Source organism: Marmota monax, unplaced genomic scaffold (genome assembly GCF_021218885.2).
Source record: "Marmota monax isolate L192 unplaced genomic scaffold, Marmota_monax_Labrador192_F-V1.1 WCK01_AAM20220418_F8-fsc00037, whole genome shotgun sequence".
Classification (NCBI taxonomy): Eukaryota; Metazoa; Chordata; class Mammalia; order Rodentia; family Sciuridae; genus Marmota; species Marmota monax.
The window spans coordinates 1,285,641-1,305,094 of record NW_026693245.1 but is presented as its reverse complement, the minus strand read 5'-3'; the positions used below and the strand labels follow the sequence as shown (position 1 = coordinate 1,305,094).

Sequence of the window (19,454 nt, the reverse complement as noted above, 5' to 3'; positions counted from 1 at the left end):
CAGTCTGAACACTACCTTATTTGTGTACTTAATTAAGTTAAAGATCTTGAGATGAGGGAATTACTCTGATTGTTGTGAGGTACCCAAATTCAAACAAATATCCTCATAAAAGACACATAAGAGAGACACAAAGAGAAAGTGATGTGATGAACAAGGCAGACGTTGGTGTGCTGTAGCCATAGCCAGGAATGGTGGCAGGTGCCAGGAGTGAACAAGAGGCAAGGAAGAATTTTGCTTTTGGACTCCAGAACCTGGAGAGAGAAAATTTCTGTTGTGTACACCACTGAGTTTGTGGTGATTTGTTATAGTAGCTGTAGAAACAAACGTAGTCTCTGATCTTCCAAGTCTATGTTCAACAAAATTCCTATTGGGTGCTAGTCAGTCATTGTTCCTTTATTTCATGTTATTCCCCAACTGACAACTTCTCACCCCATCTTTTGGGTCATTGACCTCAGTTCTTTTGTGTATTCAACTCATTACATTGTGTCTATCCATTTGTGGGTTGTGTCTAGAATTGGAGACTTGTGTCTTTCCCAGTGAGCAGAAAACAATCTTGATAATTTCCAACTCACATATTTTGGAGGAAGAACCTGGAAAACTTATAGAATGGAATAGCTTGATATTTCAAAAGGAAATATGAGTCTTGTGAAGGTGTCTTTGAGCAACTTCAGGAATCCTTAGTGTCAGATGGTCTTGAAGATGGACAATTGGTTGTGAGCAAATTGTTGATCTTCTCTTGACATAGATTTCCACATCTAGGCAACGGGGATAAAAACTGAATCAACTCATAGGGTTTTTTGGTCAGAATTAAGTGAAGCGATATTGGATATTTCTTAGAACAATGCCTGGGATATAATGAACACCTTAGAAATGTTAACCATCGTCTATGTGTTTATGTCTTAAGCATCTAATTGATATGAAAGCTCCATAAAATGGAAAAGACTGATTTTTTGGGTAACTTTTCATTATTTCCTTGGTTTCAAAGCATCTAGCAGTGCTCCTAGATGTATACCCTATGTGATTCTGAAAATAGGATTTTAAGCAGAATTATATAAATACTCCCATAGAAATGAGCAAAGAATGATATACTCATAAATCTCATATTAATTGTTGGGCTTTATGCCATTGATAATTATATTTAGCAGGAAGTAAATGACAAATTACCCTTTCTTGTTAAACCAGCTGTCTGTCCCATGCCTTGATCACTTGCAGCGATTCTAAAATTTGTTCCATCATTTCAACTCAAAGCCTGAATGATTAATCCCCTTAAGCTCATTGCTTCACGCTTGCACTGTTGTCAATATTCATGGACCTCATCCTATCTAAGTCTTTTCCCTCCAGCAGTATTTTGAACACAGCATTTTTCAGTCCTCAGACCTTGGGAAATTCCCGAGGCATCTTTGCATTCTATATACACTCCATGAAATACAAATTAACATGCCCTTTCAAAATACATAAAAATGGTTATGTTAATAAAGCACACAATCAAAATTTTAAAAAAGAGTTTAGCAGAAACAGGAAGCATTTTCAAGTGTCTTGCTAACCCTGACACTTGGCCCTGTTATCTGCTGTCATCTAAGGCACACTTTACACCTAGAGGGAGGCTGTGCAGAAACAGTGGATGCAAACCCTCATTGCAATGCATTTTGCTGCAATTTAATGTTTTTTATTTTATTATTATTATTTTTATCCAGTTCATTGCATTTATCTCGCGCTGGGGTGTAGATGACTCTGCTCTGCTGCCTCCTTGAAGCTCATGTGTCCTTGTTTTTAGGCACCACGGTGAACCCGACATTCTTTCCAGATCTGTTTTTACACTGCTTGTCCATCTTTTGAGGCCAATTTAAGCCAAAACATGATGATACATAGGAAGTAAAGTCAAGTCATTTACACTACTTTGGGGTAAATTCGCATGCTCCTTGGCCATCTAACAAGGGTGAGGACATGGTGTCAATCTCCGTACTTAGTGTTGGAAATATGTTCTTATTGTTGCCCATTTGGGCATCTTGAGGGTGGACATGCATCTCTTGGGGACCACTGTCTATAGATGAAATCCCAACTTTAATCCTGACTACCAAGACCCTCTGGAGCCTGACTCCATTGGCCTTGGTGGGTTGGCTCCTACAGGACCCAAAGTGGACACAAGTGCTGGGCTTCTGTCTATACGGGTTGCTCTCTGTCCCCTGACTCCCTAACACAACTCCTTTTACCTTCACAGAATTCCTTAGCCTGACCTCCTCATGCTCAAGTAGACAATTCTGCCTTTCTAAGAAAGCCCATGTTAGGTCTCACCTCTCTTCCTGCACAACCTCAAGCCAGCAGTGAGTGCTCCTCTGACTCTGGACACATTCTTTTGACAATTAATCAAACTGGTGAGTTTCCATCTATTATTCTTTAATTGTCATTGAAACTCTCATTATTCCTATTCTCTTTTTACAAGCTTTTTGTCTTATCTTCACAATTAGATTGGTAATTTCTTAATGATAAATTTGTGTCTTTTTTTTAAGTTGACTTTAAAAACCAAAGGTACTAAAGAATAGTAAAAACAATAAAAAAGAAAAGAAACACAAAAAGAAAAAAAAATTAAAAAGAAAAAGTATAATAAAACAAAGGTACTATGTGCACATGATTTAAAATGCTATCAGTACAAAAAGCTTTTTATGAAAAACACCATTCCCCTATAGCCTTTCCTTCATATCTTCCTTTTCACCTTCCTTAGGGGGATTGTCTTTCAATTTTTGGCTGGTTCTCCTGTTAAGTTCCTTGATATCTTAGTCCTGCTCTTTCTGTAATTCTTGAATTGTCACCTAGGGACATTTTCTATAGAATTTCTGTTAAGGGATTTTCTATGGAATTTCTGTTAAGGGATTGAAGACGGGGCTTCCCATAGCTCCTCCTTCCCTCTTCCCTCTGCCCTTTCCATGTACTTCCCCAGCACTCTGTCATTTGTTTTTATTAGTCAGTATTTGCATCGCCTGACTCTATAACTATGGTCCTTCACTGAGCCACATAAAGTATATGAGCTCATTTTCTTCACAACTTTCATTTTTAATTTGTTCTGCTACATCTGAAGCTATCATTACTTCTTCTTTCAAAATCTATCAGTATTACTCTTCACATTTTCAAAGCATTATGTAACCCTTCTGTTCAGTTTTTGCTGGGTGCTGTAGTTTAGATCTGAAATGTCCCCCGACAAAGACCCAAGTATTGAAGGCTTGGTCATCAGCCTGTGATGCTCTGTGAGGTGGTGGAACCTTTAGGAGGTGGGACCAAGTGGGAGGAAGCTAGGTTTCTAAGTGATTTCCCTGAAAGGGAATATAGGGACCCTGGCCCCCTCCTCTTTCTTTCACTTCCAGACCACCATGAGATGAACAATTTTCTCTACCACATACTCACACCATGGCATACTGTGTTACTACAGTCCCAAAACAATAGGGCCAAGTGACAATGGACCCTTTGGTCCATTGGGACAGGGGTTCCCATACTCTTTGAAACCTTGAGCCAAAATTAAGTTGACTGTCTCAGGTATTTTGTAACAGCAATAGGAAGCTAACCCACCAAGAGAGCTTCCTCTTGTCTCATGGGCCAGGTTCACCTGTCCTGCTCTCAGTCAATGTCTTCTGGACTGCTGTGCTGATCTTTTCCTGAGACTCCTCTTTGGTATTCCCCTGTGTTGGGTGCCCTCCTTTTTGGACTGTCAAATAGTCCTTAAAAGAAATCTGAAAATATCTGTCCTACTTGTTTTGATGGATAGATTTTGTGTACAATACTAGATTGGGAATAATTTTCCCCTGGAATTTTAAATTCTTCTTACCTTTAGTCTTGCCATTCTGATTTCTGACTCCATTCCTTTGTTTCCTCCATGGACATCTCTGGCATCTTCTCTTTCTGCAGTTTCAATATGGTGTGATCTTTTCACTCATTGTGTTTGACACTCAAACTGCCTTTTTAATTTGGATGCGGTGGTCCTCAATTCTGGGGAAATTTTTCTATATTCTCTTGGGCAATTTCTTCTCTTCTGTTCTTTTTCTGGAATTTCAGAAATGTTGGACTTCTTATTTTGGGACTTTGTCTTTCCTTTTTCACTCCTGTTTTCTACTTCTTGATATTTTTGTTTTGCTTTCTATTATTATGTTCTAATCTTCTATTGAAATGTATATGTTGATTAATATATTTTTAATTCCCCAGAAATCTCTCTTTCTCTCTGATGCCGGCTTCATATCTTCCTGTTTTTATTTTGTGAATGTGCTCTCCTCTCCAGCAGCTCTGAGGATATTGATGTTATGTGTGCGTCTCTGGTTCCTGCATTGTTTTCTCTGGTTTCCTTCCCACCAGTCTCCTCTAGGTCATACAAGTTTTCTTAAATACCTGGTGATGCATGGGTCTCCTTTTATAATTAAGACTAAAGTACTTAAGAGCAATTTTCAAACTCTGTGTGGGCAAAGCTAGTGGGCAAGCGGGCTTCACAGTAAGTGCCCAACAAGTTTTGACTAGGGGCACTTAGGAAATGGACCTCCAGTCTCCTGTTGGCAGTATTTTCCCAGTTATAGCCTTCCAGGATCAGGTTGTGGGAAATGGAATGGACACTGTGTCATCAGTAGGCCAGCTTCAGTTAATTCCCCTGGTTTGGGATCTGTCCTTACCTTCTCTCCTCTGTTTCTTTGGACACGTTTCCAGTCAAGAGGGGTAACCATGGAGCTCAGAGGTAGTTGAGAGGGAATGTCTGCGATCATTGGGTGTTTCCTGCTTCTAAGTCCTGAACCTTGGAAAGCAGCTGTAGCAAACTGGCTTTCAAACCCTCATGTGAAAAAAGGGCAGCGTGAAGACATTTTTTTTTTTAATTAAAGGGGTGAATCAATGAATATTGCCATGAATTTTCTGACTGGGTAGAGTTCATGATGCTTGATTTGGGTTAAAAAAATTAGTGGAAACTGCAGGCTGAAATCTCCATCATTTGGGAAGTTTCTTGTTAGCATGTGGACAATAAAAACTGTGCTAAGAATACTAAGTTGACACCAACTGGAAAGTGAATTTGCATTGTTGGGCATATGAGAATGGATCTTCCTGCAGAGGTATCAAGGGGACTGAAAAATAATTCTAATTTGGCACCAAGTGAGTCTTGTATTACTACCCTGCTCCAACACAGATAAGGGAGTGTGTATTTTCCCTTGTTAGGTGATGTGAACTCATAAGTGGAAGAAGAAAATTATTCAATGGAATGAAATTAAGGAAATCACAATCTTAGGTTAAGGAAATTCTTCCTGTTGGTTGTATTTAGTAGTCAAAGAGACATGTGTCTTCTGAATTATAGAGGCCACAAAGGCATAGTAGCGGAGTCAGGGAAATGAACATTAATTGTACAGTAAATAATATTGAGCAAATGCATCCCACAGACGGCACTTAATCATCTGTGTTTTTCATTGCTTTCCATAAAGAGGACGTCTTAGCCCCTTTATTGCATCCTAAATTTCATTTTAAAATGTTAAATAATGCCAACATCTTTTAAAGGAATTTAGATTATACCTAAATGTGTTTTTATCATGATCATGGCAGGTGAAATGAATAAATGAATGAATGAATAATGACCAGGGATACTAAAAATTTAATATATATCTGCTGCTTAAACACACCTGGGGCTAAATACTTTACAGATATTATAGCTCACAGCCACCATTAAATGTATTGTACAGGTTGCCTTAGCCTAAGTTATGCTGCATAAAAAATAGCCCCAGACCACAGGGGTGTACAACAATTCACATTTCTCATCCATACCACCTATGTCATGGGGCTGTATCAATGGCTACCTCAAAAGTGGGGCCATTCTGAGGGGATAAGGGAAAGGCAAATGGTGAACTATATGCTTGTTCTTAAACTTCTGCCCAGAAGTGACACATGCGACATTTCTTTTAGATGCTATGGCCAAGACAAGTCATGAGGTCACTCCTGACTTTAGTGTAGTAGGGAGGTTTCATCCTATTATGTGGAGGGACATCTCAGATCCCCAGCCATGTCTGGTATCAATGGGTGGAGAAGGGCAATCCTCCACAAGGGAGGGGCAGTGCTACGGTTCAGATAAGTGTCCCCCGAAGCCCAATGTGTTAAAGAACTGGTCCCTAGAGTGATGCTACTGGGAGAGAAACTTTAAGCTTTAAGAAGAAGGGCCTAGTGGGAAGTCATTGGAAGCTTCCCTTCAAAGGGGATTGGTCTCTTCTCTCTTTTTTGCTTCCTGGCTAGGTTAGTTGCTCCATTAAACACCATGAATTCCTGCCACGTGTTTGAGCCTCTTACCCAGGTCCAAAGCAATGGGGCCAATGGATGATCATGGACTGGAATATCCCAAACTGTGAGCCAAAATGAACCTCTTCTCTTTGTAAGTTGTTTACCTCAGGGGTTCGTTAAAGTGATGGAAAGCTGACTAACGAGGCAGCACATATTTTGAATGATATAATTAACCACAGACAGCTAATTTTATTATCTCCATTTTGCTGGTGGGGAAAATAAGCAAGGTGAGGGTGCCATCAAATTCCTAAACTCCATGAAGCAAGCAATTGATTTGAATACCTAAAAGATTGCACATATTTTATCCAGTTAAAATGTAAGCAAAGAAAGCAAACCAAAACAACAAAAATGCAGAGTGGAGGGATTAATCATGCAGAAATGCTAGAATCAAGACCTATGTCACTTTTTTGAAAGAGAAATTTTGTATTATTTTATTGTATCATTTGTATTATTCTAAGGTGGTTGGGAAAGAAAAATAAACATTAAGATATTATCTATGAGGAATAACACACAGAGATTCAAAAGGGCCTTTGAAAAAGGGCCAATCTAATCTCTCTCTCTCTCTCTCTCTCTCTCTCTCTCTCTCTCTCTCTCTCTCTCTCTTTTGGTGGTGCTGGGGATTGAACCCAGGACCTCATGTATACTAGTGCTGCCCACTAAGCTAAACCCCCAGTCCTGCTGCTCCCCTTCCTCTTTTTCTTCATCTTTTAAAAAACATTTTAAATATATTTTTAGTTGTAGATAGACACATGCCTTCATTTTATTTATTTATGTGGTGCTGGGGATTGAACCCAGTGCATCACATGTGCTAGGCAAGTGCTCAACCACAGAACCACAATCCCAACCTCCTCCCTCATCTTCTTTATACAAATGAAATTAAGGTTCAAAATCTGTATTTCAGATACAGATTAGGTAGTCTCAGAGAGGATCCTGTTTCACTTTGGAGAATCTTGTGTTTTACATCAATGTGACTGAGATATTCCAAATGTGAGATATACTGGGAAGAAGTAAGCATTGTTATTTTAAGAGGAAATAATTCTTAAGAGGAAATAATTTTATACTACCAGAAGCATATCTTCAGCTCTTGGGAACCTAGCCAATTTTTGCATTTTATTTCCTTTCTTGTGGTTGCAAAATGTCTTGTTTGTCAGCAAATGAATGCTTACATGTCTTAAGGTTTTAGCTTATTTTTTATTTTGTTAAAATGTTCAGGAAAAAGTCTACATTTCTCTGGGTTTGGTTATTTATTATTGCCCTGTAAGAATTAGCTAAACAGATGATAATGTGATTTGTTGAATGAGCCTGCCACCTTGTGGTTATTTTGAAAATCACATGGGCAAGACAGTTCTGCAATACTTTTCTTTCAATAAAAACTTATTAAGTGCCTAATATGTCATCAATCCTGTTGTAGGCACTGAGCTTACCATAGTGATCAAACTGACAAAAGCTTGTGTATATACATTAATATTTGGAAACGTGCCCACTTCATCAACCTGTCAACCTAGTTTTGACTGACACCTGTGCCTGCCTTCCCTAGCATTCTTCCTGCTATGGGTGGGTGGGCCGTCTCTGCTCTGTAAAAGTAGGTGCTTCCCTTTTTCTACTTTCTGGCTTTCTCAAGGACCTTGCATCTATAATTGTTCCTCCATTTTCATCAGCTCCCTGCTCTTCCTATGTCCCCATTAACAAATTTGCATGCCTTAGTAACCTTCATTAAAAAAAGAAATCTCTGTCTAATCCCCAATTTTTTTTTCTGGGTAATGCTGCATTTCTTAGTCACAGTAAAATGTCTTAAAGGTTTTGTTCGTATTCAATGTATCCATTTCTGCTCTGCTAATCCTAATCCACCATCTCTGCTATTTCCACTCCCCTGGGACCTCTCCTGTCCAGGTGACACACCACCTCCAAGCACAGAGGGTCCCTATCCATCCTTATCTTACTCTGGCTCACAGCACTGAACATTGCCTTTGACCCTCTCAACAAATCCTGGGGGCTTGAAGCTGCTATTTCTTTGCCATTGTACTCTCCCTTCCATATTTCCAAGGTCAGTTCATACCATGAAGCTCTCAGCTCCTTGTTTGAGAGGCCTTCCCTGACTATCTATCACAGGCTGGCTCCTCATCCCCAGCCCACCATTCCTCAGAGAGAAGTTATTCTCTGGCAGTGAGTGACCTGACTGCCTGCATTTACCTGACTTTTTTTTTTTTTAACCTTGATTGCTAGATTCCCAGCACCCAGGAATAGTTTGTGGCATTCAGTAGGCACTTTGAAAATATGCTTAATGTTTGCATGGTTAGAATTCACACAACAGTCATGGTCTCCCCCATCCTGCCCTGCTCTGTGGGTAATCTAGCCTTTGGGAACAGGAGCAGGAAGGGCATGGCGCTGACAGGAGACTTGGGTTTACCACTTGAACAAGTTCTTTAACTTCAATGTGCCTAGATTCCCAACCTGTTAAATGAAGCAATTGAGCTGGTTTGGAGGCAAGAAGTGCACATCAGTTTTGGGGGGAAGATGGACTTGGCAGTGGACTCCAGGGTAGAGTATTACAAAGAATGTTTTGGCTACTGAGAGAATGACATGGTTGAGACTTGAGTGATCACCACCGTCCACCCTACCTGTGGGAGGTGGCAGGGTCTGGTTCTTGGACAGCATGGTTCCTTCTAGCTCTAAATGTCAGAGAATGATTTAAAAAGACCACCTCCCAAAACATCATCGGTTCAGTCGAATTTTAGATTCAAATTAGATAAACATTTGAAGGCTTCTCAACATTTAGTAATAGAAAAAGAACTAACCACAGGCTCAAAATTATAAGCTGTTACCTCCAGGAACTAATCTCACAGAGCTGTGTCTATTTATTTAACCAGGATTCACCTGATATCCTATGTCATGAGGGAGAAGTAGTCTATCATACGATTTTAAAAGTGAGCCCTTTAAGCCAGGTGCCATGGCACATGCCTGTAATCCCAGCAGCTCAGGAGGCTGAGGCAGGAGGGTTGTGAGTTCAAAGCCAGCCTCAGCCATTTAGTGAGGCCCTAAACAACTTGGCGAGACACTGTCTCTAAATTAAATATAAAAAAGGGGCTGGGGATATGGTTAAACATCCTTGGGTTTGATCCCTGGTACCCTCCCCCCCAAAAAAAATGGGCTTTCAGAAAAATTTCTGGCACTAAGTCTAGTATTTATTATACTTTATGTTTTATTTCCCTTAAGATGTGTCTTCTTTCCGTCTCTTCTGGGTGGTGATCTTGCTTTCTCCCCCCACCCCCATTTTGCTTTTCCATAGGAGATAATTGTAGACTAGACTGGCAAATATTCCAAGCCACATTTCAATTACTGGGATAATATGAAATTCATTAGATTAAAATAACATAAACCTCAGAAGGCAGTGTGAAACTCTCCTAATGGAAATTTGGATTAAGTATAGATTTTCATTACTTTATGTATCAGGCAGTCAGAAATGTTGTGAACGGATGAAAGAAATGACAGAAGAAACTGTGAGGCATTTATCTTAAGTAAAAAAGAAAAGATAACCATTTGCGACATGTGAACTTCTGTATACAGCATATTCAAAAGATTAGAGAGCTCTTTTCTTCCTATTTATTGCCCCAGAATAATTTCCTAAGGGAACTAATATAATGCATATTTTAAAAATTGAGTTTTTGAAAGGAAGCTTCAAAGTCATTCTATTATGGAGATTTCAGGAGGAAGAAATCATGAACAGTCTAGATCAGGAATGTGCCAACTCAGCCTTGGGGTCAAAGCCAACCTGCCATGTGCTTTTGTAAATAAAGTTTTGTGGGAACACGGCCATGCCCATTGTTTATGCATCCCCTATGGCTTGCTTTTCTGCTATGGTGGTAAAGTTGGCTCTAGAAATCTCATGATCTTCAACAATTAAAATATTCACTATAGGACCCTTTACAAAAAAATTTCTGACTCCCATTCTAGGTCGTAAGCTTCATTGGCTTGTATACTTTTGAAGGTAGGGATTTTATAATTAACTTTTGTTTTTAAGTGCTCTTAAAAAATATATCAAGGTGAGCACTATGGTACACACCTGTGTTAGCAGCTATAGGGGAGGCTGAGGCAGGAGGATCACAAGTCAGAGGCCAGCCTGGGCAACTCAGTGAGATCATGTCTCAAAATAAAAAGGAGATAGAGGTATAACTCAGTGGTAGAGTGCTCATCTGGCATGTGAGGTCCTGGGTTTAATTCCCAGGACTACAAAAGTATAATATTAGTAACAACTTTCAGATTATCAGTTAACAACAACTTTAAAAAAAATGCAGTGTCCAACACAAGTTTATGCAGGGGTTGCCGTTTAAAACTTTCCTGTCAGTTATTACTTGTGGCCCACCTTATTTTCTCCGCCCTTGGAGGAATGTTTGTATCCTCTACTTCTCTACCCTGCTGGGATCTTCAGCATCTTCCACCCCAGAAGGAAGCTCTGCACAGGCCTCAGGCCCGACATCTTCCAGCCTGGACTCTTCCCCCAGTCCTCCAGAAGCCACTCAAGTGTGTGCACTTCCCAGTCACATCCCTCCAGTAGCTATGGCCCTCAAAAATCTTTGCGGCACAGGTTGCCTTTTACTTCCTGTGTGCTTCTGGCCTCTGGGGCTTGCACTCAGCAATTTGTAGGCACTTGAGCAGAGTTTAAACAGCTACTGCACAAGACATGGTGTCTCCATCGTCAGACCCCAGGCACAAATGGGAGAACCGTCCTCCATGGGGCCAAGGTATGAGCCAAGGTTTTAAATGAAGAAGAAAAGGGGGGAGAAGGAGAAGGAATGAAGAAGAAGAAAGAGAATGAATGGGTGGGAAGAAGGGGAGGAGGAAGAGGAAGAGGAGGAAAGCCCTCAGGTATTTATTGTTTTTCTGCCAACAGAGCACTTGAGAAGTCCATTTTTTGCTCTGCACTGTTTGTTTATAGTTCACAACATTCAATAAGAATAATCTAGGGCAGAAGTGGTCCAAGACTTCCCTGATGTCCATCAGTCTGAGTTTCCCTGGTCATAAAGCTCTGCTTGAGACTCCAGGGCAGAGGCAGCCTTAGGGGGATATGCATTTCAGAGAGACTTTGCTCAGTGGTGGAAATTCCAGCACTGTTCAAGGAGAGGCTTCCTCCTCCCCTCCACCTCCTGCACGGAGACTCTCTCCCAGCACAGAGTTTGCCCATCTGGGTGTTATTTTTCCTTCTCAGAAAAATGGTTTAGTAGAATTATAATGTGATGGTTTCTGAAATTTGAGGTTGACACAATGAAAGGCCTCATGAGAACATTTCTATATCTCCTGTAAAAACTTTATTTAAAAATTATCCTTTAATAAATTCATTATCCCCTTTGTAAGAGAATGTATCCAATTGGTGTTGTTACAAAATTAGCTTCTTCAGGACACATTTTTTCTGAGGGTGTTGTATGACTGTGTTAAAGGTTTTACATAAACTTTTTTCTTAAAATATAACCCTCAGAACAACCCAATAATGTTGGTAATATTTTATTCTCCAGATTAAAAAAAAAAAATTAAGGCCAAGAGAAATGAAGGACTTTGCTCAAACACAGGAAGCTAGAAAGTATTGGCACATTTGGGATTCTAACCCATTATAGGTAACAACCAAGTTTGTTTCCTCAGCCACTAAGATGTATCATGTGCCTGGTCACCTCCTAGTGGAATACAAGAGTTACCCAGAGGGCTGGGGATGTGGCTCAAGCGGTAGCGCGCTCGCCTGGTATACATGTGACTCGAGTTCTATCCTTAGCACCACATACAAACAAAGATGTTGTGTCCATCGAAAACTAAACTAAACTAAATAAATAAATATTAAAAAATTCTCTCTCTCTCTCTTAAAAAAAAAAAAAGAGTTACCCAGAGAACAGGTCTCTAAGGACAGACTAATTTTCCCATTGAAGGGACAGTTTGAAAACTTTTACCTGTAGAACTGATGTTAACCCTTTTAAAAAGACTGAGACTATTAAACTAGACAAAACACTGAATCAATATAGGAAAATAAAGTCTAATCTTTTTAAAAGTTAATTAATTTATTTTAATTAGGTATATGACAGCAGAATGCATTTTGATTCATTGTACACAATTGCAGCACAAATTTATATGTCTTTGGTGGTACAAGAGGTAGCGTCACACAAGTCTAATCTTTTTGGTAATTAAATATATTCAATTTAAAACCATTGGTACCTATGAAAAGCTATAAAATGTATTTGAGGAAACCAGTTCCCTCAGGTTCTTCCAGTTGCACTGAATGTCTTTAATCTTTCTTTTTTTTTTTGGCACAGGGAATTGAATCCAAGGGCACTTAACCACTGAAGCACATCCCACCCCTTTTTATGTTTAATTTTGAGACAGGGTCCCACGAAGTTGCTTAGGGCTTATGGCCTTGCTAAATTGCTGAGGCTGGCTTCAAACTCACCATCCTTTTGTCTCAGCCTCCTGAGTCGCTGGGATTACAGGCATGTGCTACCATGCCGGCTGCTTTTAATCTCTCTCCCTCTTTTTTTTTTTTAATATTGTTTTAGTTGTTGATGGACCTTTATTGGTTATAATATGTGGTACTGAGTATTGAACCCAGCACCACACATTTGCCAGGCAACTGCTCCACCACAGACTACAACCCCAGCCCCACCTTTAATCTTATTGGAGGGAAAAAGCCATAGAAACCAATGCAGCATTAATTGATAGACCCTATCATACTTAGAAACTTAAACTGAGAATATTTCAAAAGGTTTAAACTTTATGGGTTTGAAGCTGTCATAGTAGTGTTATGAGGAGTGAAAAAGGGAAAGAAAGATCACTGGCTTCCAATAGAATATAAAGTACTTAATGGATTTGATTTAGCACTAATGCTGTGTCCTAGGTCATTCAGATATACTGAGGAAGACACACACAAACACACATACACACCAAGGTTATGCACAAAGTAGAATATTGTGTATGTGTGTTATGGGTCCATTGACACAAAAGTAAGCTAAAAATATTAAGCATAGGCTAAAATCTTCTTGTTCCTATAATCACTACTCATTGATCAACCACCATGAAATGAAGAATACCCTAACAGGGCTCCTGAGCATCTCCCCAAATCATATATTATAGTTACCGAAGCAACAAATGGTCAGTGTCCAAAATACTCATTCAATGTAGAATTTTATAACGTGGTTTCAGAAAGAGAGGCTACCTTCCACTCCACTTCTGAAATGGCACCATCTCTCATGGAGGTCTGTGTCAACAGTCTGGGGTCACATGCTGCAGACATTTCCCATGTATTTAATTATAATTTAAATGGGACAAGACTACACACATTGCTCAGCAACTTGCTGTAGGTATCTGAGAAATTGTTTTTGACACTTTTCCTTATGTTTGACTTTGATACAATTATTATCTTAAATACAAGGAAGTTGATTTTCTTTTTCCTTTCAAGTCTTCCAGGAACACTGATACTTCGGGATGGTAACTGTGATTTTCAAGTACCGTAATTGTGTTAAGTACCCTGACACATCCTGTCATCATTTCCCTCTTTTTAGTACATGGCATTGCTTCTCCTTAAAGTGACTGACTGACACAATGGCTAGTTGGTTTAGTTGGATTTGGAATATCCTCAAATATTTCTACCAACTTTATCCACAATGCATTCTCAGTCTAGCTCTTATTTCTTTTAATCTTGCTTTATTTTATTTTATTTTATTATTTTTTTAGGCAAAAATCTTTATTTCTGACACTGAGTTGAGCTTAACTGTGAAGGAGATTCTTGGGTTTGAGAAGCAAGAGAGTAACGGTAACTACTGTTTGGGACTCAAAAGGAGTCTATCAAAAGTGTAGTTAGGCAGATATTGCATTTGGACAGTATTTATACTTGGATAAATAGGCAAAGCGGCACCGCTTAATTTATTGATAACAAAAAAATGTGCATCCTTTTTATTCTGTTTAGCTCCTTGCCAATTTGTTTTGGGCAGGATTCCTCGCACCAGTGTTAAAGTAACAATATTTTAATCACTACAACCCCATAGGGGCTGATCTGAGATTAGAAACGGTTGGTATTATGAGGGGAAGCTGGGCTCAGTGCTCATGCTGTTTAACATGGGAATCTCTACAGTCTCATCTGTTCAAAAGTGGAATCAGGGGAACATGAGGCTGCAACATTCTTTATGCCACTGGAAATGAGCTTGTTCTGAAGGGCTTAAAGGGTGGTTATAGGGTTCAGAGTCTAGCCAAAGAATTAAGGACTGCTTCCCCCAGATTGAGGCGAGGCACTTTAATCCCTTGCCTTTTGCCTATGGGAACAGGTAGGCCCTACCTGGAAAAACTCCCCTGGTTAGTGAGACAATCACCATTTACCATCAATTTTACATATTTTCTTAAAAGAAAATGCAGGTGAGTAGAAAAGAATTTTGGAACTAAAGGGATAGGTGGGGGCATTGTGACTAATGAAAATGAGAAGGAGGTTAGGAATGAGAACTGTTCCCGTAGACCATGAGATTATTCTCATCCACCTTTTATCCTGGTCAAATGCTCCCAGGTCAGTCCCAAGGCCAGCCTGGCCTTCTCATTTCAAGTCCAGACCTTTGTAGTAAACAGATGTTTGCTCAGGTTTCTGGCTATCCTTTTACATACAGTATATAAAAAGTAAGGGAAATAGGGAATCAGGTTAAGCTGTTTTCTTTCAGTTACTCAGCATGTAGTCACAGGCAGTGGAATTCAGAACCCCTGATGTTAATCTTTGGCATTGCTCTTGAAGTAACTGCACTGATTTGAGTTAGAGGGGGGCGGGTCAGTGAAGGGCTCAGCGTGCTTTGTGGCCTGATGAAAGGGAAATCTCCATAATATGTTGTGCCTTCAAGTATGCTGCTGCCCTGCTGAAGACACCCCAAACCATAGTCAGAGACAGCTTCTCTCTGCACTGAGCTCTCTCAAATAAATAAATAAATAGTACCTTTTCCAACTGAGCATCAACTTCATTCTCACAAACAGCAGAATTTCTCAATCTCATTGTTATCACTGTTATTGACATTTTGCTCTGAGTAGTTGTCTTTTATGGGTCTGTCCTGTCATTGGAGGATGTCTAGCAGCATCCCTGACCTCTGCCTAGCCGGTGGTACCCTTTCTACCCTGTATCCTTATACCTCCCATAGTGACAACCAAAAATGCCTCCAGATACTGCCAGATGTTCTCTGGGGAGTACAACATGCCCTAGTTGTGAACCACTGATTTAAACAAAGGGATTGTCTTATGTGGCTGTGTGAAGAGCAAGGCTGTAATAATAGGGTGGAGTGGGGAGGTGGTGGAAAAGGAGAAAGATGAAGTAAATACACAGATTCCAATATTCTCTTTTGATGAAAAATCGAAAATAAATTCAAAGGGAAAAAGTGATGCACTGCCATATACAATGCTGACTGGTCCTTGGCTTGCAATTTGTAGGTAAGATTTGTTTAACAAATTGCAGCTTGGCAGTCCTCTACCCAATATTCACCAGTAGAGCTGGATATATTTTATTTTGATTGGTCTTTGAGGGTCTGGTTACCTCAGTGGCCAGGAGTAGGAATAATCCACAAAGATGTCAAGCAAAGATGGCTGGAGGAACACTGGGTGATGCTTCTGTCACCATGCTTTTCCTTTATTTATGTTGTTCTACATCTTTTATATGAGATGCTAACCTTCTTTTTACTACTGAGGAGGAAAAGATAGGAGATGGGAGGATGCTAGATCTCCATGGGTGATGGGGAGGGAGGAGGAGGGATGTCATAAGTGAGATTTGTAGGTGAGATAAAATGTATATAAATCATGTATGGCAGGTATCTCAGCTGACACCATAGATGCCATTTGAATGGCTGAACACACTAGTGTTTTTGTACTGACTAAGTGACAATGAGTCCATTATATTGGAAGCAATTCTATGGCAAATCCTTTAGTAAAAATTAGCAATCACGGAATGATATCTCTTTTTGATAAATGCCTCATAATGCAGGTTATGCTTTCCTGGAGCAAATTATGTAGACAATTTAAAATGACAGTGGAATTCAGTTTGTAATCAACAAAGTCCAGCTTTGTTTATTGAAAATATATTCACTCTTTCTTCTTCATGAATGTAATGGTGAAAACTAATTAAAGTTATTATAAATTGTACCCTTAATATATGCTCTCAAGTTCATCAGTCTATAATCTAAACAGCCATATGACATTCATATTAAGAAATGTTAACAATTTTCTAAAATCCAGAGCTTCAAAAACTTATTCATTTATCCCCATAGTGTGTTTTAAAGAGTTTTTCAAGAGCATATACCCCCAAATTTATGATATTAGAAGAACAACTAAAAATGAGACTAAAAACATCACAAGTCAGATTTATTTAATAGTAATGTTGCATTGAGATGTAACATTTGGGCCACCATTTATAGCAAGTCTACAAATTCTCCAAAAGCTTCTATCCTTAAGATTAATAGCATTATTGATCAGTTGCATCACTATTTCATAAACAATTCCTTTCTTTTTCTTCTTAAAAAAAAAAAAACCTTTAAAGAGAACAACTATATCTAATGGAAGGCAAAATTGAGGACACCTGCAGTTCACTGGTATAGGCTTTTGCCTCCAGTTTCCATGGTAACCTGCGATCTGTATTCCAATCACACCTTTGAAAGGCTTGTTTTCTGTCTCCATCATGAAAATTTAGCCAGAAGCACTGAAGGTACCGAACATTAAATTTTAGCTTGTCTTTTTTTTTTTTTTTTAAATTGGAATAGGGAACAAAGAAAGAAGATAACACCCATAGGCTTATCATGTAAATACAATGGGAACATACAGTCACTAATTTTAAGATGACCACCGAGATAAAAAAATACCTGAATGGTAAATGAATAACTAGTCAGCTTCTCTAACAAATTCTTATCTTGAGCAAAAAATTGTATATAAACATTTATTAAATTTGTTAGGGTAAAAAAAAGGAGAATTCGGTTATAAAAGTCCACAATTTTACAAATCAATAGTTTTCAACTGGAGTGATTTTGCTTGCTGAGGGAATTTGGTAATATCTGGAGATATTTTGATGGTCAAAACTAGGGAGTGTGTGGGAATTATCCTGCCCCAAATAGGAGGCTGAGAACCCCTACAACTAGCTTCATACATGATATACCAGCATAAGGGAAATAAATGTTCAAATGAATATAATGCTTTGGAAGCAATCATACTGGTGATTTGCTTCCCTGTTCCTGTGCTCTCCTAATTTCTTATTTCATTTAAATGCCAAATGAAGGTGGTGGGAAAGAAAGAAAGAAAAAAAATCAAACAAAACTTTCTCTTATCATTCTTTGGTTAAAATGTGAACATTTCCAGTCTGCACGCATTGACCTAATTTGGTGCAGCCTCGTATAAACTCTGTGCATTCAGTCAGCATTTCCACTGCAAAACAGCTACCAACATATTGGGCTGACCTGCCATTTGGATTAACTTAAAGTTACAATAATTTTCTTGTTAAGGGAAAACATACTTATCTTTCCCCCATGGAATACAAATTCACTTACCTTTAGTGTGTGTCTATCTAAATGTGGTTACATTTTGTCACCCTGATTCTGGAGGTCAAGCTTGTTCCGAATTAGTGCCCAGGTCAAGAGGGCATCCGACCTGTAGGACAACCCGCAAGTTGATCATTTTCCTTGGCTGAAACGTAGGCGAACATGAAAATAATCCAAATACAGCCAGAGGGCGCCAAATTGCCGCAAATAAAAGTTCCAAAGGTTCAGACGGGTTTTGCGGGAAGGTAAAATTGACTTTTGTCTAGTGAAAGCTACCTTTGCAAACGATGTCACGTTAGGTTATAGTTTGCATTTCCCTCTTGTCAACAGGTAAACACAGTAAACATATCTCTCACCCCTGGAGACTGTTTTGTGTCCTGGTATTAAAAAAAGTGGCCGCCCCCTAGGATACCTGGACACAACGCAGTTGGCCGCAGCTTTGACGGGCGCTTTCTAGCAGCGCTGTGCGGGCTGCCTCGGCCAGCCCTGTCTTCTGAGAACTAACTGATGGCTTCCATTAAAGCACAGAAATAAAAAATCGACGGCCCCTTTGCCGGGCGCTTCTCTTCCCTCCTTCCTCTCCCAAGTCTCAGGAGCATCCTCGGAGGGGCGACTCTGCCTGTCCGGCCAGCTGGACCTTGGCGGTCGCCCTTCCCCAAAACAGCAGCCTCGGGGGCTCAGCCTTGCGGGGAGCCTCCCGAGGAGCAAGTCTCCTTCGCAGAAGAGCAGCCCGGACGTGCCTGCGGTCGGGGCCACTCTAAACCCGCCGACATCTGTTCTGATGGGCTGAGGGGAGCCACCAGGTCTCCCCCAACCTCACTGCCTGCCGGTATAGCGGAATCTCAGCGAGAAGCCTGAAGCCGGCGGGATTGGGGTGTTGCGAAGGGTAGCTTTTGGCGAGGGCGTCAGTCTCGCCCCTTAAGTCTGAGCGAGAGCCCAGCACTTCTTATTCGACCATTCCAAATAAATGAGGGGGGTAGGGAGGAAGGGAAGGAGGGAGGAGGAGAGGGGGGGAGCGAGCCCCCACAAACAGCCCCTGCGCGGAGGGGGAAGGGAGGGCAAGGGAATGGAGGGGAGCAGAGGGAGGGGGTTTATGAAAAATATGGTTAGAGGGCAATTGAGGGGAGGCATGAAGGGCACAGAGTTGGAGGGGAGGGGAGGAACCGGCATGAAGGGGAGCGGAGGCTGGGGGTGACTGCAGGTGGGGAGGGAGGTGGCGGTTCTCGAATAATCAGGAATTGAGGGGAGGCGGGCGGGGCACCGGGTTGTAGGGGAGGGAAGGGGAGCGCTGGGAGCGAAGGGAGGGACTGCAGGAAGGGAGGGAGGTGGGGGTGCTTGGATCGCGGGGAGTTGAGGGGAGGAGGGCTGACAGGGGCTGGAGGGGAGGAGAGGGGAGGGAGGGACTGCGGGAGGAGAGGGGGTGGGGGCACGGAGGTGGCGCGGAGTAGAGGGGAGGCGGGCGGGGCGCCGGGTTGGAGGGGCGGGGAGGGGAGAGAGGCGGGCGGGGTCCGCGAGCTGAGGGAGGCAGGGCGGGCGGACGCGGCGGGGGAGGGCGCTGGGCAGGAAGGGGAGGGGGAGCGCGAGCGCGAGAAATGCAGAGGCTGCAGCGGCGGCGGCGGCGGCAGTAGCGGCAGCGGCGACGGCGGCGGCGGCAGTGCTCCAACT

At 41.0% G+C, this 19,454-nt stretch overlaps 1 long non-coding RNA gene across 2 annotated transcripts in view; it reads right to left on the bottom strand.

Moving 5' to 3' along the window:
• Positions 1–18,730, bottom strand: part of LOC131424625 (uncharacterized) — an 82,861-nt gene extending 64,131 nt beyond the window's left edge. For both annotated transcript variants that reach the window (XR_009227967.1, XR_009227968.1), the window contains exon 1: positions 17,799–18,730. This is a non-coding gene — a long non-coding RNA (uncharacterized LOC131424625). The remainder of the gene's footprint in view (positions 1–17,798) is intronic.
• Positions 18,731–19,454: the final 724 nt, after the last annotated feature.